The sequence below is a fragment of the Salvelinus sp. IW2-2015 genome, unplaced genomic scaffold (assembly GCF_002910315.2).
Source record: "Salvelinus sp. IW2-2015 unplaced genomic scaffold, ASM291031v2 Un_scaffold2730, whole genome shotgun sequence".
Taxonomy (NCBI): Eukaryota; Metazoa; Chordata; class Actinopteri; order Salmoniformes; family Salmonidae; genus Salvelinus; species Salvelinus sp. IW2-2015.
Genome location: NW_019944034.1, coordinates 64905 through 87581, shown reverse-complemented (window position 1 = coordinate 87581; position 22677 = coordinate 64905). Strand labels below are relative to the sequence as shown.

The 22677-nt window shown below is 43.0% G+C and overlaps 1 pseudogene; it reads left to right on the top strand.

Annotated features, from left to right (window-relative positions):
* Nucleotides 1–17624, top strand: LOC139025459 (glutamate receptor ionotropic, NMDA 3A-like; annotated as a pseudogene).
* The last annotated feature ends 5053 nt before the right edge of the window (nt 17625–22677 follow it).

Here is a 22677-nt window from a genome sequence, read left to right as displayed (position 1 = left end):
ATGACGGGGCTCAGGATTTGGGTTGCGTTCGTCCGGTTTGTGCTGCTCCCTTTGCTCGCACCATGCACCTTGCTGTTGTGCGTTCTGATGCCAGTGTGTCTCTCCCACCCGCAGCCTTGTCAAATCCTCAAGCGGATTGGGCACACGGTGCGCGTGGGGGCCCTGCAACTGCAGCCGCGGCTCTTCAGTCACGTTTCCACCTTCAGAGGCGGTAAAGAAGCCCCTGTCCCCGTGGATGAATGGGATATACACGGCGGCACGAGGGAAGCAGTGGAGAGACAGTTGGAAAATATTACCAAAAGTGTCAACGAACACGATTTACGCCTAGCGAATAGGGCGTCGGAAAACAGTCAACACAAGGACGGGGAGAGGGACAGGGGGGGTAAAAGTAAAAACATGTACAAACAGAACGAGAGTGAGAGAAGTGTGTTTATGCCGAGGGACTCTATCCTATTAGCCACGGAGACGTTGAATCGCATGGCCGGTCTGTTACCATATAACCTCTCACTGGAGGTAGTGATGGCTGTGGACGCGGGGCTCGGGGAATTACCCACGTTCTCCTCCTCTACCCCGGTCTGTGAAGACCCTATGTCCTTTCTGGAGTGTGTTTGTCATACTGTTATAGTCCAGGGAGTTTCTGCTATGATGGCTTTCCCTCAGACCAGGGACGACCTGGTGAAGATGGAATTCATCGCGTCAACGCTTCAGATTCCCGTCATCAGTGTTGTCCAGAATGTATTCAAACGGCAGAGTAAGGTAAGGCAGATACTGTCTGTAGGCTTTAACACTGGTGTACTATCAACATAATATTGTCTTTGCCGTGTGCGGTGTACGAACAGAGCGCTCAAGTTTAGAAAGTACAACCATGGACCGTTGAAGAAGGAACGGTGTGCGTTTGTTAATAATTCAGCGCCACGGACATCACTCCTCATGCTGCTTTTGGGATTTCAACTCGAGGAGTAAATGTTCATATTTTTTATTAACTTGTCCTGTGTAACGTGGGCAGCTAAATTCACACTCCATTAACAATCTATCCCAAAAATATCACAACATATGCCCACGTTTTACACACACACACACACACACGCACACACAAACACAACTTTTATTTTTTGCCCCAGCACTACACAGCTGTTTCAAAATATCAAAGCTTGAAGATTAATTGGTTATTTGAATTAGCTGTGTAGTACTAGGGGCAAAACCCCTGGGATCTCTCTCTATCAGTCTCTACCCCAGCATCATGGCAGGATAGTGGTTAGATCTACACCCCCTGGGATCTCTCTATTAGTCTCTACCCCAGCATAAGGCAGGTGATAGTGGTTAGATCTAAACCCGCCCTGGATCTTCTCTATAGTCCTTACCCAGCATCTGGCAGGATAGTGGTTAATCTACACCCCCGGGTCTCTCTATTAGTCTCTACCCCAGCATCATGGCAGGATAGTGGTTAAGATCTACACCCCTGGGATCTCTCTCTATCAGTCTCTACCCAAGCATCATGGCAGGATAGTGGTTAGATCTACACCCCCTGGTATCTCTCTATTAGTCTCTACCCCAGCATCAGGCAGGATAGTGGTTAGATCTACACCCTGGATCTCTCTATTCTCTACCCCAGCAGATCAGGCAGGATAGTGGTTAGATCTACACCCCTGGATCTCTCTATTAGTCTCTACCCAGCATCAAGGAGGATAGTGGTTAGATCTACACCCCTGGGATCTCTTCTCACTACTACTGATGAGGCTGGGTAGAGTACTAACAGAGAGAGATCCGGGGGTTAGATCTAACCACTACTGCTCATGAGGCTGGCGTAGAGACTAACAGAGGAGAATCCCAGGGGGATTTAATAGCTATTTACTGCCACCTGCTATTGACAGCAGCACAGCAAAACACGACCTGCTCTTAGGCATTTTAATAGCTTTTTACTGCATGTCAATGGCATGAATAACACTAGAAGGAGTTTGTTGTTTGATGGTCACGATGCACCCTATTCCCTAATAGTGAACTACGACAGGCATCATACTAAGTCTAGACCAGGCCATAGCTACATAGTCAACTACGACCAGGGCACATAGCTACATAGTGAACTACGGACCAGGGCACATAGCTTACATAGTCGCAACTACGGACCAGGGCCAATAGCTACATAGTCAACTACGGACCAGGGCAATAGCTACATAGTGAACTACGGACCAGGCACATAGCTACATAGTAGACTACGACAGGGCCCATAGCTACATAGTTAACTACTGACAGGGCCCAATAGCTACATAGTCAGACTACGGACAGGGCCATAGCTACATAGTGCAACTACAGACCAGGGCCCATAGCTACTAGTGCATCGACCAGGGCCATAGCTCATAGTGCAACTCTTTCACAGGGCCATCAGTACATAGTGCCATTTCTTTTCAGGGCCCATAGCTACAATAGTGCATTTCCTTTCACCAGGGCCCATAGCTACATAGTGCATTTCTTTTCACCAGGGCCATAGCTACATAGTGCATTCTTTTACCAGGGCCATAGCTACATAGTCACTTTCTTTTCACAGGGCCATAGTACATAGTGCATTTTTTCACCAGGGCCATAGCTACATATGGATTTCTTTTCACCAGGGCCATAGCTACATAGTGCATTGTCTTTCACCAGGGCCATGCTACATAGTGCATTTCTTTAACAGGGCCCAAGCTACATAGTGCATTCTCTTTTATCACAGCGGCCCATAGCTACATAGTACATTTCTTTTCGACCAGGGCCGCATAGTACATGAGTGATCCTACTGCCAGGCCCATAGCTATCATACTGCAATTTCTTTTCAATCAGGGCGATAGCTACCATAGTGCATTTATTTTCACCAGGGCTATGGACCCTGGTCAGTAGTTCAATACGTAGGGAATATATGTGTGTGAGTGTTTGAGTGGAGGAGAGGACAGCAGTGATTAGCAATGTAAGACCAATTTACTCCATCAATCTGCATCACAGTCCTATATGTCAGGTTCATCTAAGTCAGGTTTATCTCACTCACATTTATCTACAGAATAATTCAATTAATTTGACACAGCTACTCATTCATTGTTTTTTTTGTTTTTTTTTTACTATTTTCTACATTGTAGAATAATAGTGAAGACATGGAAACTATAAGATAACACATATGGAATCAGGTAGTAATCCCAAAAGTGTTCAAAATATATGTTATATTTGAGACTCTTCAAAGTAGCCACCCTTTTCCTTGAAGACAGCTTTGCACACTCATGGCATTCTCTCAACCAGTTTCACCTGGAATGGAGTCTTGAAGGAGTTCCCAAATGTGRTGAGCACGTGTTTGCTGCTTTTCCTTTACTCTGCGGTCCAACTCACCCAAAGCCGTCTCAATTGGGTTGAGGCCAGGTCATCTGATGCAGCACTCATCACTCTCCTTCTTGGTCAAATAGACCTTACACAGCCTGGAGGTGTGTGTTGGATCATTGTCCTGTTGAAAAACAAATGATAGTCCCACTAAGCGCAAACCAGATGGGATGGCGTATCACTGTAGAATGCTGTGGTAGCCATGCTGGTTAAGTGTGCCTTGAATTCTAAATAAATCACAGACAGTGTCACCAGCAAAGCATTCACAAAACATCACACCACCACCTCCATGCTTCACGGTGGGAACCACACATGCGGAGATCATCTGTTCACCTACTCTGTGTCTCACAAAGACARYGCGGTTGGAACCAAAAATCCACATTTGGACTCATCAGACTAAAGGACAGATTTCCACTGGTCTGATGTCCATTGCTCGTGTTTCTTGGCCCAAACAAGTCTCTTCTTATTGGTGTCCTTTAGTAGTGGTTTATTTTCAATATTTCGACCATGAAGGCCTGAAACATGCAGTCTCCTCTGAACAGTTGATGTTGAGATGTGTCTGTTACTTGAACMGTGAAACATTTATTTGGGCTGCAATTTCTGAGGCTGGTATCTCTAATGAACTTATCCTCTGCAGCAGAGGTAACTCTGGGTCTTACTTTCCTGTGGTGGTCCTCATGAGAGCCAGTTTCATCATAGCTCTTGATGGTTTTTGCAACTGCCCTTGAAGAAACGTTCAAAGTTCTTGAAATGTTCCGTATTGACTGACCTTCATGTCTTAAAGTAATGATGGACTGTCATTTATTTTTACTTATTTGAGCTGTTCTTGCTATAATATGGACTTGGTATTTTACCAAATATGGCTCTATTTTGTAAACCACCCCTACCTTGCCACAACACAAATGATTGGCTCAAATGCATTAAGAAGGATAGAAATTCCACAAATTAACTTTTAACAAGGCACACCTGTTAATTGAAATGCATTCCAGGTGACTACCTCATGAAACTGGTTAACTTCTTATGGCTGGGATCCCGTTAACAGGATCGATATGACAACAGCCAGTGAAAGTGCAGGGCGCCAAGTATTATACATGGAACTTTAGATAAACCTCTCCTTAATGCAACCGCTGTGTCAGATTTWAAAAAAACTTTACGGAAAAAGCACACCATGCTATAATCTGAGTACAGCGCTCAGAGCCCAAACAAGCCATGAAGATATCCGCCATGTTGTGGAGTCAACAGATTTCAGAATAGCATTATAAATATTCAATTACCTTTGATGATATTCATCAGAATGCACTCCCAGGAATCCCAGTTCCACAATAAATTATTGATTTGTTCCATAAAGTCCATCATTTATGTCCAAATACCTGCTTTTTGTTCGCGCGTTCAGTACACAATCCAAACTCACGACCCGCGGGCAAGTCAATGCGAAAGTTCAGACGAAAAGTCATATTACAGTTCGTAGAAACATGTCAAACGAAGTACAGAATCAATGTTTAGGATGTTTTTAACATAAATCTTCAATAATGTTCCAACCGGAGAATTCCTTTGTCTTCAGAAATCAGCTCATGGCACTCTGCCAGACCCATGACTCAAAGAGCCCTCATTCCCCCCTCCTTCACAGTAGAAGCATCAAACAAGGTTCTAAAGACTGTTGACATCTAGTGGAAGCCTTAGGAAGTGCAATATGACCAATATCCCACTGTATATTCGATAGGCAATGAGTTGAAAACCTACAAACCTCAGATTTCCCACTTCCTGGTTGGATTTTCTTCTCAGGTTTTCGCCTGCTATATGAGTTCAGTTATACTCACAGACTTCATTCAAACAGTTTTAGAAAATTCAGAGTGTTTTCTATCCAAATCTACTAATAATATGCATATATTAGCAACTGGGCATGAGTAGCAGGCAGTTTACTCTGGGCACCTTATTCATCCAAGCTACTCAATACTGCCCCCAGCCATAAGAAGTACATTAAGAGAATGCCAAGAGGATGCAAAGCTGTTATCAAGGCAAAGAGCGGCTACTTGGAAGAGTCATAGTTTGGATTTGTTCACTATTATTCCAGGTTGTAGAAAATAGTAAAAATGAATAAAAACCATGTAATGAGTAGGTGTGTCCAAACTTTTGACTTGTATGGTAAGTAAAGTAATTCATTTCCTGACATGGTTCACACCGTAGGGTGTGAGAGCTTCATGTATAAGTACACCCTCTGGATAGGACACTAGTTTGTCTCAGGGTCTTACCCCCAATCCAGCTAATTATTTCTGAGTGAAAAATGGAAAAGCACTTTTAGAGTCTTTGGTATGACTTGACCTGGGTCAACGACTGGTCATACCCACACTCTCAGGGCGGACACTAACCCCATGGATACTGTGTTGGTCTTATTGCACTTCGAACTGACAAGACTGTGATACTCACCGCAGGGCTAATATTCTGGTTACTGACTGTCTGTCAGACTGTAATACTCACCGCAGGGCTAATTCTCTGGTTATGACTGTCTGTCCAGACTGTAATACTCACCGCAGGGCTAATATTCTGGTTACTGACTGTCTGTCAGACTGTAATACTCACTGCAGGTCTAATATTCTGGTTACTGACTGTCTGTCAGACTGTAATACTCACCGCAGGTCTAATATTCTGGTTACTGACTGTCTGTCAGACTGTAATACTCACCGCAGGGCTAATATTCTGGTTACTTGACTGCATGTCAGACTGTAATACTCACCGCAGGGCTAATATTCTGGTTACTGACTGCAATGTCAAGACTGTAATACTCACCGCAGGTCTAATATTCTGGTTACTGACTGTCTGTCAGACTGTAATACTCACCGCAGGTCTAATATTAAATCATTGTCAATCTGTCAGATCATTGTCAAATCATTCAACGGGACAGGAAGGTGCAAATACTTGCTTTGGGGGGAATTTTACCCTGGTCCCAGATCTGTTGTCTCCTTCTATAGCCTGGTCCCAGATCTGTTGTCTCCTTCTATACCCTGGTCCCAGATCTGTTGTCTCCTTCTATACCCTGGTCCCAGATCTGTTGTCTCCTTCTATACCCAGGTCCCAGATCTGTTGTCTCCGTCTATACCCAAGTCCCAGATCTGTTGTCTCCTTCTATACCCAGGTCCCAGATCTGTTGCCTCCTTCTATACCCTGATCCGAGATCTMTTTGTGCTCCTACCAACTCCATTGCTGTCATTGTCATGCCAAACAATCCATGAGGTGTTGCAAGAAAGCACAAACAGATCTGGGATCCAGGCTAGAAAAAACCCTCTTAAAGGTTACATTCCATAGTGGTTTCATTACGTTGATGCTGGCTGAACAGCGCAATGAGTTAAAGCAGATTTATGGTAATTCCGGATTCTGCATTGGCCGTACAGCATTTGCTGTGATGCGGCCTCTGCATAAGTCAGGGCGTTCTTACTTCTTGTGCTTCACAGATTGGAGCTGTTGTGAAGGAAGTTGTGAAGGAAATTATTTTTGGTTTATACAGGACATACCGAGCCAGCCCTAACGTCAACCAATTATGTCAATGTGGAGCTATACGGATTCTCTGGACAGCATTTCTGGATCAAGCAAAAGACCGGCTTTTACCTGGGTCATATTCATCAGCGCATACCTTAGCAAAACATTTTGCAACGGAAAACCAAAATGAGCACATCTTGGACAATTTGCGGACACTCTCTCACTGTTTCAGTCCGTTTTCTTCCGTTTAACAACTACTGTAATGAACATCAGGACTCCGATACGTCTAACAACTACTGTAATGAACAGCAGGACCCAGATACGTCTAACAACTACTGTAATGAACAGCAGGACCTATCAGGTCATGTAGAACTCTACTGTAATGAACAGCAGGGCCTATCAGGTCATTTAGAACTCTACTGTAATGAACAGCAGGACCTATCAGGTCATTTGTTATTACAAACTGGCAAGACATCCTGTCTTTGTTTTGTCATTATGGAGATTAATCCATGAAGAGATGAAAAGCTTTTTCTTTAGTTTGAGTAGATTAGCCTGTTTTCTGTCTGTCGTAGACTTCACTATACTGTATACCCGGCACCATGGGGAAATTATTCAGCCTCACTAAGCATCTCATCTTGCCCCTCTGGAGACACCTAGGGCCTCATTTATAAATGTTGCTAGGCACAAAAGAAGACGTACGCCACTTTCTAAGCAAACTTTGGGATTTGTAAAAAACAAACTTTATGGGAGAATGTGCGGTCCTCTATGTACGCACAGAAACTGGAGAAATTAGAAACTACTCGAGAAACGTTTTGAAATTGATGCCATTGTGTAAAATAAATTGAAATATTACCTCTCACGTATTATATATGAAGAGTTCCCTGGAGTGCACACAAAAAAAACACACAAAAAAACTAGGATAAGACAGACAAAGGAAGATATCTGTTTTTGCAAAAGAACCCCTCAAATATGTTGTACAGTTTAACCGGGAATCATATTTAATTGGATATGTAATTATTAAACGAGAGTTGCATGTTATGAAATGTATTCTCATAAATAAAAGGTGAACAGTAGGACAAATTATGTTTAAACTGATGCCGTTTTCGATGCCTCAGTCGGGCAGATACGAGTGCACTGTTTTATATATTTTAATGACATGTTCGTTGCGCAGAATGTCAATGTGATAATGTCCCTCTGTCATTGTCAGTTACAATCAGGGTGATTACCACACCTGAAGGTGTTACGCAATTTGGCTAGNTTACCACACCTGAAGGTGTTACGCAATTTGGCTAGCTTTGTCAATCAAATGGGTGGCTATAAAAAGGTATGCAATTACAATGCGTAGTGACGCACAATGGCTGCTTTGGCACTGTTGGAAGATTTGTCGAATGGAAGAACTCGGAGAGAGCGGAATTTCAGAGACCAGCAAGATTGATGAGTGGCTTATGAGCCGGTTCTGATTACCAAGAGCTGTTCTCTTGGATCTCTGTGCTGTAGTGGGCCCAGCTTTATAGAGAAGCACCCCAGAAACCAAGCCGTGCCTGTCCCACTTCAACTCCTTGGCAAACTCGTTAATTAACAGCGTCAATGGTGTTTCTTTGCATATGTGAGGACACGGCCGCTGGAGGGTTGTGACGCACGAGGTGCAGTGGAGACGCAGGTGCTGGGCGTACTCTGCTCCTGCTCAGCTGCAGCACCACCGACCCCGCTGGAACACGCAGCGACTCAAAACAATAGAACATGTCACAATTGTTTGCGTAAAATGTTTAAACACAACTTCAATGCATTTGCTTTACTCTTTTCAAACGAGGGAATACCTGGATCATCCGGTGCATCTTGCATGTCCGTGTCGCCCTCCACCTCCGTCACCACTCCACAATACCGGCAAGTCGGGGGTTGAGCTCCGGTGTCCCCTTTCRCCTGCCTGTGGCGCAAACACTTTGTCTGTGTAAGGCTATATGCCTTTTGGCCTCCACTTTTATGTCGGACCACTTTTTTATTTCTGAGATGGTCCGACCTTCTGAGCCATCAGCGTCCGCCACATGCTGCCACTCAAACACCTTTTTGGCATTTGTAATGCCCACACTGTGTCCACCAAACAATATATTTCTCCCTATAAAAACTTCAATTTCACACTGGGTGAAAWTCCTTTTTTTAGCCTTTCTGTCGGGWTATGCCGTAATTGTCGTCATACAGTCAGTATGGCTGAATATTAATTAGGGCGTTTATAAGTAACTATGGGCGTTAAAAGGCTGGGACAAGACGCTCGCTCACGTGCGCCTAATTTCGAGGGGATTGTGATTAAATAAATAAGAATATTTTTGTGCGTAAGCAATATCTGTGTTTCATCCCTATGCCACCTTTTGACGTGAATCCTCCGCACACTTTTATAAATGAGGCCCCAGACCACCAGCTCTTCTCTGGAGAGACCAGGATCTCAATCCCATTGAGCATGTCTGGGACCTGTTGGATCAGAGGGTGAGGGCTAGGGCCATTCCCCCCAGAAATGTCCAGTGCAGGTGCCTTGGTGGAAGAGTGGGGTAACATCTCACAGCAAGAACTGGCAAATCTGGTGCAGTCCATGAGGAGGAGATGCACTGCAGTACTTAATGCAGCTGGTGGCCACATCAGATACTGACTGTTACTTTTGACTTTGACCCCCCTTTGTTCATGGACACATTATTCCATTTCTGTTAGTCACATGTCTGTGGAACTTGTTCAGTTTATGTCTCAGTCATTGAATCTTGTTATGTTCATACAAATATTTACACATGTTAAGTTTGCTGAAAATCACAAATATACAAAAGGCACTCGCATCATCTGAGAATCTTATTTGCAGGTGATGGCATCAATTGAAAAAGATGAAGTGAAACATGGAACGCGCACACTGCTCTTGATAGTCATCTGCTCACGAATTATTTAATAATGCTTACGGTATCGGCACCACGGCTTCGTCAGAGCTTTTGGGATTTTTTGAATAAGTTGCACCCTTATGTAGACTGGCTTCCACCCACATCCGTTTCTACACATCGAAGGCGGTTGGAGGTCAAAGGAAAAATAAATATAGTGGCTACAAATATAAACAATGGTGCAATTCTAAATATTACAAAAGTGTATAAATAAGGGCGTATTGCGACATTTTCTGTACTATGATCTCAATGAGGACATAGCAAGTTTCATTAGTCATGTGGGTACATTCATAATGGAAAAACGTCAGAATAATCCTACAAGAGACACACATTTCATGTTCTCAATTCACAGCATAAAATACAAAGGCATTTCATCATTAAGTCCTTTCGTTTGGAAACATGTTCTGGAGGGTGAAATCCAAAAACATTCTTCTTTACTCAAGTATTATTAATATCACCTCCCTGTCTGTATCTAACTTTTCTCTATGCAACAAAATCTAAAGGTGGAAATGTCATGCTTCATGTCATTGAAATGTACAGCGACTGGATAATCCCTGTCGGTTCCTCCTTTGATTGAACTTTTTTGTTCACTAATTCTCTTTTGAGAGAGCGGGTGGTTTTTATCGCGACATAAAAGAGCCCACATGGACATTTAATAATGTAAATAACATGGGTGGTGGAACCACGTAATAATGTATTTTTTGGAACCTTTTTCCTGTGTGGTGGGTGAACCGAATATTGACATTCATCATATTGTTGCACTGTCGCATCCCTTGCATTTATAGGCTCCATTTTGGTAGAGGGCGTAAAAAGTGCTTGGCTAATTTTCTTAAGTGTGCTGGCGAGTTGGCATGAACCATTTATCGCGTAAATTGCGACCTCTCCTATACCAATACGTGGTGGATATTTAAATTCAGCGGCAAAGCCTGGGGTCCGATGATAAAATATGCGCAGTTGTTTCTTGACCAACCTCTCCACTTTTCGCGATTCAAATGTATATGTAGTTTGTTTGCACATTACGTTGAATGTTCTGTAGGTCTTTTAGTCGGTTTTTTTGTAGCAGTTCATCTCGTGTTTTTTCCAATGCAAGTTTATGAGCTTCATCACACATTGTGACGTAATAGCTCTTTTTAGAAACCTCATGCGCATCTCCCGCTGCTTTTTCTAAACCGATAACTGCATTTCTGTGGAGTGGGCCATATACGGCGCAGTCTAAGAAAATTGGCTTCCTTGAAGTCCTCTTTTTTTTATGGCTGCAAGGGTGGAAGCTGTCACCCTGTAATAGAGTATTTCTCTGTCGTTTCTTTTTCTATAATAACTTTAACAAGGTTCCCTTTGGATTTTCCTCAATCCACATATTCGAGCATAATTGTAACACGTTTAGTGTCACGTTCAACTTAGTGGAATTTTGAGATTGGGGTTCAATGTCCGTTGAGTAAGTGCCATAAATATTCTGACAGTTCTTCTTCAGTTTCCTCACCCATATACAAAATAATGTCATCCTCATATATGGTAACACTGTTAAGGACTTTATTCAAAATGGATTCTCGTTTTATTATTAACATAAACGTCTCTTCAAAAAGAACCATATAGAGGTTGGCATAGCTCGGAGCAAATGGTAGAGCCAATCGATTGTTCGCATTCGTTTGGAGATAGTATTATCATCAAAACCTGAAATAGTTGTACGTCAAAACATATTCAGCAATTCCCGCCTACAGAATGAGTTTGTTTGGTGGATATTCATTAGTATCTCAATGTCTGCCAAATAGGTGTGGCTAGTGCTGCCAGCCCCCCGACATGGGGAATGCTGGTATAAAGGACTCTCGACATCTAATGTGACCAAAATACAGGTCTTCTTGTAAACCGTTATTGTGTCGAGATCTTGTGTTATGAGTCTATAGAGTCGCTTTAACATATGATGGCAATGGATTGCCAACATGAGATTTTAATTAAAAGAGTCCTAAAAGTTTGACAATGGCTCTAGATTGAGCTATTCCTGCAACATTGGTCTGCCTGGATCGTTGCCTTGTTGTGTTTTAGGTTTGTGTAATTTTCGGTAAAATGGTATCAACGCTGGACGTTATGGCTCATTCTGCAACTCAAGATATTCATATATTAGGTTTTTCTGATAGAAGGTTGTTTGTAATAGGGCTTGGCTCCTAAATTAGAGCAATATATCCCTTTGAACACCCTGTGTTGGGATCAACTCACTCAGTTTTCGATTTTCCCCCTCCAGACATTGTTTCAAAAGGATTAATTTCGACTCGCAAATGCCTTTGTATGGTATGGCTTGTGAATTGAACATGAAATGTGTGTCTTCTTGTAGATTTAATTCTGACGTTTTTCATATGATGTACCCAATGACTAATGAACTTGCTGTCTCATTGAGATTAATATACAGACAGTGTTCAATACGCCTTATTTATACACTTTTTGTAATATTTATGAATTGCACATTGTTATATTTGTTAGTATTATTTATTTTTCCTTTGCTCCACGCCCTTCGTGGTGTAAGAACGGATGTGGGTGAGAGTACTACATAAGGGCTGCAACTTTCAAAAAATGCCAAAAGCTCTGACGACAGGCCGTGTGGCCGATCCGTAAGCTTATTAAATATCGGTGATACTATCAGAGCAGTGTTTTGCGGTTTCCTTTTCCTTCAAGTTTGCTGAAAATAAATAATAAATAAATTATACTTTAAACTCAAATCAAATAGATAAATGATCCTTGGTATGACCATCGTAAAACAATTCCATCTGTTACTTAGTAAGAACCTCACCCAATGTCCTTTCACTTGTTATATGCAAAAAAATCTTAGCCTGAGTGCCAGTCTGGTTGTGCTCCTAACTCCTTGTCACTAATTGACATGCAATAACACCACAGATTTGGTAGAGCACAAACAGATCTGGACCCCAAACTAAGAAATATCCCCTTTCTGGAGACACTGGAGGAATTGTTACTTGTGACATAGGGGTTTTGGGGAAAGGTTGAGATAGGAGCTAAAGTTAGTTTTTATAAAGGGGGGTTTGTGCACCAGGGCTGGGGATGGAGGCTAAAGTTAGTTTTATAATGGTGGTTTAAGCACCAGGGCTGGGGATGGAGGCTTAAAGTTAGTTTTTATAATGGGGTTTAGCACGCAAGGGCTGCGGGATGGAGGCTAAAGTTAGTTTTATAATGGGGTTTAGAACCAGGGCTCGGGCGAATGTGGTGTGTATGGAGGCCAGCTGAGGGAGGGAAATAGTTTTAATTGGAGACGGAATCTGCCAGCTGGCAGTATACCAGAGGCAATCATCTATATTTGCTTTTTAGAATGTTTATTGTTGACCAGGTTTCTGGAACATCACCTTTGTCAGCAATCATATTTATTGAGTTTTGTTTTACTTGGCTTGTACAGGCTTCTGGAACGCATCTTCTGTTTGCTAGATCGTTATGAGTTTTGTTTATTGCTGACAGGTTCTTGCGAACCATCACCTTTTGTAGATATTTATTGAGTTTGGTTTAGTTGCTGACAGGTTCTGGGATACGGCATTTCCTTGTGTCAGATCATTGAGTTTTGTTTATTGCTGAAGAGTTCTGAACATCTTTTGGCAGATCATTATTGTTATGCTGACAGTTCTGACCACTCCTTGCCGTCAGTTTTTTGCACAGGTTTGGAACATCTTGCAGTTCGTTATGCTTTCTGCTAGTTAACTTTCTGTGTTGACATCTACGGGACGCCATTTAGGCTGCTGGTAGTAAATTATGCGGATGAATAAGGATTGTTTGAATTTCCATAGTGTAATGTGGATTGAGAAGGAGTTTAAACCAATTGGGAGGCAAGTACGACAAATATTGACTCATTTAGTGATTTTGCATTAAGGTACAGAGTGTTAGGTATCAATCAGCCGTATCATATAAACGTTCGTGACCAGTCTGGAGAGGTCAAACTAACCGTCCCACCTGATCTTTCCAGATCCTTTCGAACAACGTACGAGGTACACACATCAGAGGATCACAAGTACATCCAGGATCTAATAATGACTATGAGGGACTACGCGTAACGCATCAGAGGCACTACGAGTGACACGCATCAGCGTCAGTAGACTGAATACAGAGACACAGTACACAGATCAGACCGAGTAGCACACCATCCGAGGACTACGTGAGTAGCAACACATCAGAGCGACTAACAGTACACACATCAGGAGACTACGCGTACACACAGTGGCAGAGGACTACGAGTACACAATCTATCAGGAGGACTAACGAGTACACACATCAGAGGACTAACGAGTCACACATCAGAGGACTATGAGTACACCATCAGAGACTACGAGTTAACACATCAGCCGGACTACGGTACACACATCAGCAGGAGCTACGAGTACACCACTCAGAGGACTACAAGTACGAAAGCAGAGGACTACGAGTACAGACATCAAAGGATACAGTACAGACAGAGGAATAAAGTACAGAAAGCAGGAGGACTACCTAGTAACACTCACTCAGAGATGGCCTACAAGTCAGACATCAGAGAATACATAACATAGTCTCTGTATTATTTCTACTCTCTCATTTGGACGTGCGTGAACACAATGTACAAACAGGAGAATCTCCAGTACCTAAGTCAAAAGTTTGACACGTCCTACGATGTCAAGTGGTTTTTCCTTATCTCTGTTTCTCTTCTTCTTTCTACATTGGGTAGAGAAGAATAGTGGTATTTTCTCATCAATAACTACTGAAATTACTTATCTACACACTATTGGCTGAATCCTAATGTGTAACGTCAAAAATACAGGATAATCTAAACAAAATCAAATACATTTGATATTAGATATTCTTTCAAATAGCCACCCTTTTGCCTTGAATGACAGTTATTTTGCAGCACTCTTTGGCATTCTGCTCAACCAAGCTCTTATGAGGTAGTCACCTGGAATGCATTTCAATTACAGGTGTGCCTTGTTAATATTTATTTTTGTAGAATTCTGTCCTAATTGCAGTTTGAGGCCATTCAGTTTGTGGTTGGTGATAAGGTACGGGGTGGTGGTAAAGAAAGATAGTGACCTATTTGGTAAATAGAAGCCCAGTCATATTTCGGCAGAACGCTTCAAATAAGAAAAAGAAACAGCAGTCTCGATCATTCTTTAAGACATGAAGGTCAAGTGCCAATTGTGGTAAAATTTCAAGAACTTTGAAACGTTTCTTCAAGTACAGTTGCAAAAAAACCATCAAGCCACTTGTTGAAGACTGGCTCTATAAGGCACCGCCACAGGAAGAAGACCCAGGTTACCTCTGCTACAGAGGACAAATTCTCATTAACCAATCTCAGAAATTGCAGAACAAATAAATGCCTTACCCAGGGACGCGAGTTCAATGTACAGCCACATCTCAACATCCAATCATGTTTTCAGAGGAGACTGCGTAAATCAGCTTCATGGTCTCGAAATGCTGAAAATAAACCACTACTGTAAAGACACCATGTAAGAAGAAGAGACTTGCTTGCGCATGACACGAGCAATGGACCAGTCAGACTTGGTCGCGAAATCTCGTCTTTAGTCTGATGAGTTCCTTAATCGCTGCTGTCTTTGTGGGGAGAAGGCAGAGTAGGTGAACAGAATGATGCTCTGGCATGTCTGGTTCAACGTGAAGCATGGAGGAGGTGTGATGTTGTGTGGGTGCTTTGCTGGTGACCACTGTTTTGTGATTTTATAGAATTCAGGCACACTTACACAGTCAGCATGGCTACCACAGCATTCTGCAGCGAATACGCCATCCATCTGGTTTGCGGCTTAGTGGGACTATAATTTGTTTTTCAACGACCAATAGAACAGCCAAACCACCTCAGGCTGTGTAGGGCTATAGACCAAGAAAGGAGAGGTGATGGAAGTGCTTGCACTCAGATTGACCTGCGCCCTCACCAATCACCCGATTTCGCAACCAACTTTGTGATGGTTTTGGGGATTGAGTTGGACCACAGTAGTGAAGGAAAAGCAGCCAACAGATGTGCTCAGCATAATGTGGGAACTCTTTCAAGAGTTGGAAAAGCATTGCCGAGGTGAATCTGGATTGAGAGCAAATGCCGGAGAGGTTCAAAACTGTCCTATCAAGGCAAAGGTGGCTACTTCCAAGAATCTAAAAATATGTTTTGATTTGTTTAACACTTTTTTGGGTTAAGTACATGATTCCACATGTGTTATTAAATGTTTTGATGTCTTCCACTATTATTCTGCAATTGTAGAAAATAGTAAAAAAAAAAAAAAAAACTTAAATGAGTAGGTGTGCCCAAACTTTTTGACTGGTACTGTAAGTCTCAGTAACAGAGACATTATGCATTGTACCCAGATTTAGCAGAGTGAAGAGAGAGAGACAGAAGAGGAGAGACAGAAAGAGGGAGAGACAGAAGAGAGAGAGACAGAAAGAGACAGGAACAGAAAGAGGGAGAGAATGAAACAGGGACGTGGAAGGAAGGAGGATAGCAGCAGTAGCAGTATGATGAACGCCACATCTACTGAGATAATGTTTTAAGATCAATACAACGGTTTCAGTCTAAGTCCAGCTACTTATCTGGAGCATAAATTATAAGTAAAAACAACGTCAGTGATAACTATAGGACTGGACAATACTTTTTTTTGTTGTGTAGAACGAATAGCTGACTGAAGACAGTGTGGTCCGGCATTTGTGGAGTGGAGTTTGTTACATGTACTCTTAAACGTGATGAAACTTTGTTGTCTTTGCTGAAACATAAATGGTGTTGTAGCAAACGAGTCTTCGGTTGCCTAGGCATTGCCCCACTGTAGGGCAGTACACATAAAAATGATTGAATAGAAAGGCTTGGAACCTCTAACCCTGGTAATATGACTGGTAAATAGAACAGGCTTGGAACCTCTAACCCTGGTAATATGACTGGTAAACTCTCAGGTACACTGGTATTGTGATGTAATAATTTCCATGGTAATTTATAATGTTCAATCAAATGATGTTAACTGATGTGGCTCATGTAATGGCCGCCAGTCCACTTCCTGCTTTTACTTCCTGCTTTGCTCTTTGTAGTGGCCACCAGTCCATCCATTATGCCATCATTGACTTCAATGGGGACGCCCGTTCTATTGATTCCGTTTCTATGGCAGCACATGTAGTCAGGAGTGGAGGAGAGTTGAGAGAATGCCAAGAMTGTGCAAAGCTGTCATCAAGGCTGGCTACTTTGAAMAYTCTCCCATTTTAAATARGTTTTGATTTGTTTAATASTTTTTTGGTTACTACATGATTCCATATGTGGTATTRCATAGTTTTGATGTCTTCACTATRATTCTACAATAGTAAAAKACTTTTGACTGGTACTGTRTCTCCCTCCTTTCAGAACCCTCTCCATTTCCAGATGCCGATGCAGAACCCGGCCCTGCCCCAGGTGGAGCTGCTCTACTCCCTGCTGGTGATCAACAGCTGGTATGACGTCAGCCTCCTGCTCTGTCAGGAATGGAACGTCTCCAGCTTCCTGGTTCGTCTCCGTAACAACACTAAGTTCCATCTGGGCTCTGTGGTCAACATCACCACCTACACTACCTCCTCTGGATCTCACCCCAACAGCTCTGTCGCCAAGGCTGACTTATACACCTCTCTGCAGGGATACCTGGAGTCCATCAAGGAGTCCACGTCCACGAGGGTGGCAATTAAGTTGGTCCACATTCGGACTGTGACATCCGGACATCAAGAGGAATCTTTAACGTGGTGACCAAAGCTGGGGCTGATGCTTCCAGAGTACCACTGTGGGTGTGTGGGGACCGCAGGACGTGGAGAGCTGAGGACCGAGGGGCTGCCGCGGGACTGCTGGCCCATGGCAAGATGGGGACTCCCTCCCTGGATCATTACGTTCCAGGATGGCTGGAGCTGGTGGCCCGGGTGGGTCAGCTGCATACGCTCCCCTTGAGCTAGCCCTCACGTCCCTCCATCCCAACTGCATGGATACACAGAGCAGCCAGAAAGGAACATACCTCATGGACAATATTTTGTCAGTACAGTACTGATGCTAGATTCACTACTTATATAAGCATCATTAAAGTTGTTTGTGTTGATTTTAGTCCTAGTGCATGATTAGAATTGGTCGATGTTGATTCAGTTTCAATAGTCTGTATGATTCAGTTCCAATAGTCTAATTGATTCGAGACAATAGGTCTTACATATTGAAGGTTTTTAAATAGGTCTGCATGATTCAGTACATAGGTCTATCTATGATTTGGTACGGTCTATATGATTCGTTCCAACACTCTAACCACCTAGACTACCCGTCACCTCTACAGTCTCTACCACTTAGGCTACCTGTCACCTCTCACTCTCTCTTAACATAACTACTGCCACCTTTCACTCTAACCACTAGGCTACCTTTTGGCCAAACCCTCTAACCTAACCGACTAGGCTACCCTCGCCCCTCTACAATCTAAACCACTAGGCTACCTGTCACCTCTACACTCTAACCGATAGACACCATGCACCTCTAACCACTAGGACTACTGCCGCCTCTACACCTCTAACCACTAGGCTACCTGCCACTCTACACTCTAACCCTAGGCTACCCTGTGCACCTCTACACTCTAACCACTTAGACTACCTTGTCGACCTCTTACACTCTAACCGACGTAGGCTACTGCCCCCCCCTACACTCTAACCACTGACTTACCTGTCACCTCTTACACCCTCGTAACATAGTGACTGCCTGTCACCTTCTACACGTTAACCATAGACGTACTCCTGCCACCTCTTCCTCACGTCTAACCCACACTGGCTACTGCCACCTTACCACTCTTAAAGCCACATAGGCTAAACCTGCACCTTCTACAATCTAAACCACAATAGGACTAACCTGTCACTCTACATTACCACAGACTAGCCTGCCACCTCTAACCACTAAACTACCTGGCCGCACTCTACACTCTACCACATAGGCTACTGCCACCTCATACCTCTAACCAACTAGAGCTACCTGCCCACCTCTACACTCTATAAAAACACACGTAGAGCTACCTGCCACCTCTACACTCTAACCACTAGAAGCTAACTGCCACCTTCTTACACGTCTAACCTATAGAGACTTACCCTGCCACTCTCTACACTCTAAACATAGACTACCTGCATTTGCTCTCTACAACCTCTAACGACCTAGAACATAACCTCGCCACATCTACACTCTAACCACTAGGCTACCTGCCATACCTCTACATCTAACCGTTAGACTACAATCTGCCACCTCATTATTACACTCTTAACCCAGATAACCTGCCCCATCTACACTCTAACCACTAGGCTACCTCCACCTCATACACTCTAACCACATAGAGTCTACCTGTCACCTCTACACTCTAACCACTTAGACTACCTGCCAACTCTACATCTAACCCACTAGAACTACCTGCCACCTCATGCCACCCTCTAACCACTAGAACTACCTGCACCTCTAACACTCTAACCACTAGAACTAACCTTGCCCTCTACCCTACTAACCACTAGGCTACCTGCCGCCCATCCTAACCCATGTATGGAGAGTTTAATGAATGGTATGGTATTTATGATGGTAAGATATTATAGATTATGATATGGTATGGAATAATTATTGATTGGTATAGGTATCTGATGAGGTATGGTAGTATATGATGGTATTAGAAGTATTATGATCGGTATAGGAAAAAAAGTGCTATTTGATGGATGAAGTTATTATGAAAAGTACTAATATAGATGGCGTGAAGTATTATAGATGGTATCGGAAGATTATATTAATGAGTATATTGATGGCAATTGAGTATTTGATGGTTATAGAGTATTATGATGGTATAGAGTATTATTGATAGGTATGGAGAGATAATTATGATAGATAATTAGTATATTTTATAGATTGTACTATAATAGGAGATATTATATATTATAAATAATATATATAATATAGATAAGGATCAATAGAAGAATCACTTCTTTAGGTGAGTGATTAGTGGGCCAAGAATAACTCCTGTATACATTATAATACTTTTTCACATACAATACAGCGCTCCTCCTTGTTGGAATAGAGATCATAAATTACTCTATACCAAATACATATATACCCATACATCATAAATATCCATACCATATAATACTCCATCACATATACATACAATATACATATATACTCATACCGATTCATAAATACTCTATACCATCAATAATACATAATATACCTATAATACTATTCAAGGCCATCATAATACTCCATAATACTCCATACCATACATTATACTTCATGCCATCATAATACATCCATATACTCCATACCATCATAATATCCAATACCAATTCATAATACTCTATACACAATCATAATACTCCAAATAATAACATTAATATACATATATATACATATAAAATACTCCATACCATCATAATGATCTATTACCATCATTACTCATATACCAATCATATAATACTCATACCATAGTGGTTAGAGGGCGGCAGAGTAGCCTGTGGTTAGAGGGTAGAGCGGCAGGATAGTTCTAAGTGGTTAGAGTGTACAGACGGTGGCAAGTAGTCTAGTGGTTAGAGTGTAAGAGGGGCAGGTATGTCTAGTGGTTAGAGTGTAAGAACTGGTGGCAGGTAGTCTACGCTGGTTTAGGAGTGTAGAGGTGACAGGTAGAACCTAGTGGTTAGACTTCGTAGACGGATGGCAGGGTAGCCTATGCGTTAAGAGTGTAGAAAGATGAAGGAGAATATATGATAACTAAGTGGTTAAGGAAGTGTTAGAGGTGGCAGGCTAGTCTAGCGGCTTTAGAGTGTAGAGATGGGCAGGTAGCCTATCGGTAGAGTGTAGAGGTGGACAGCGATAGTCTAGCCGTTAGAGTTTAGATGATGGGCAAGGTAAATCTGAGTGGTTAGAGTGTAGAGGTGGCAGGTAGGCCTAGTGGTATAGAGTGGTTTTAGAGGTGGCAGGTAGCTAGTGGCTTTAGAGTGTACAGAGGTGGCAGAATAGCCTAGTGGTTAGAGGTGTAGAGGTGCAGGTAGCCTGTGGTTAAGAGTGTAGAAGGTGGCAGGTACCTAGTGGTTAAGAGTATGTAGACGGCGCAGGCTAGTCTAGTGGTTACGGGTGGCAGGTAGTCTATCGGTTAGAGTGTAGAGAGTGGAACAGGTGCCTAGTGGTTTAGATTGTATACGGATGGGCAGAATAGACATATAGAGTATAGAGTAGATAAAAAGGTATAGACTAGCTGGTTAGAGTTGAAAGGTGGAGGTAGTCTAGTGGTTAGCAGGTGTCAGTTGACAGGTAGATCTAGATGGTTAGTACCTAAGAACGGTGACAGGAATAAGTACTAGGTGGTTAGAGCTGTAGGGGGCAAGGTAAGCCTAGTGGTTAGAGTGTAGGAGGCGACAGGTAGTCTAGTAAGGTAGAGTGTAGAGGTCGACAGGGTGGCTGAGTGTTAGAGTTGTAGACCGGTGGCAGGATAGCCTAGGTAGAGTTAGGTGTAGAGGCGGCAGATAGTCTAGTGCGTTAGAGGTGGCAGTTTAGTCTAAAGATGAATAATAGAAGTTGTAGAGGTGCACGGAGCTAGTGGTTTAGATTGTTAGAAGGTGGCAGGACCTAGTGGATATAAGAGAAGATATAAGAAATAGACATATAACATATATATAAGAAGAAAAGAGGTGGCAGGTAGCCTCCCTAGTGCAGTCAGATGAGACGGATGAGGCTTCAGCTAGAGGTTAGAGTGTAGAGGTGACAGTAGTCTAGTGAGTAGATAAGTATATATATATAAAGACCGTACTAAATCATAATAGAACCTATACTGTACTGAATCATGCAGACCATTTAAATCCAATTATGTAAGAACGCTATATGTACTGAATCATATAGACTATTGAACGAATAATCAATAACAGAATATTGAACTAGAATAATAAACAAGAACCAAATTACATGGAATACTGCATAGGACTAAATCACACAAACATCATTTATATGCTTATCAATGAGTAGTGATTATCCTCGATGCGTCAGTTTACTGTACATAATAAATAATACATAGAGGAATAAATAGTTTCTATTACTGGCTGCTCTGTGTATCCATGGCAGTTGGTGATCGGAGGGGATTGAGGTCTAGACCTAAACAGGGAGCGGTATGCCAGCTGAGCCCACCACCCGGGCCAACAGCTCCGAGCCATCCTGACGTAATGATTCCAGGAGAGGGAAGTCCCACATCCTTGGCCAGGGCCGCAGGTCCGGGCCGGCAAGCGCCTCGTCTCTGTCCTCCAGGCACTAGCAGTTCCGCAACGACCCAGTGTACTCTGGCAGCATACAGCCATTGTACAACGTTAAAAGATCTCTTTGAGTCTCGGATGTAACAAGCCGAATGTGGACCACCGTGACACGTGGATCACTCTTGATGGCACTCCAGGTTAATCCCTGCAGAAGGGGTATAAGTCAGGCTTGGCGACAGAGCTGTTGGGGTGGACTCAGAGGATTGTGGTTGTGTTAGGTAGGTGATGTTGACCACAGAGCGCCAGTGGAACTTAGTGTTGTTACGGAACGAACCAGGAAGCTGGAGACGTTCCATTCCTGACAGAGGAGGAGGCTGACGTATACCAGTGCGTTGATCACCCAGCAGGAGTAGAGCAGCTCCACTGGGCAGGGCGGGTTCTGCATCGGCATCTGGAAATGGAGAGGGTTCTGAAAGGAGGGAGAGAGAGAAGGTAGAGAGAAGATGAGTATGAGAGGGAGGGAGAAGAGAGGATAAGGGAGGAGGAGAGGGAGGAGGAGGAGAGTAAGTGAAAAGAGGAGAAAGAAGGAGAGAAGAAATGAGAGGGAGGGAGGAGGAGAGAGGAGGGAGGAGGAGATGGGGAAAGGGAGTGAGGGAGGGAATGGGGAGAAAGAAGGAAGGGGAAGAGATAGGAGCGAAGAGAGAGCTGAAAAAGAGGGGGAGGAGGAGGGAGGAAGAGAGGGAGGACGAATTTGTTATAAAAAAGATGAATATGCAAA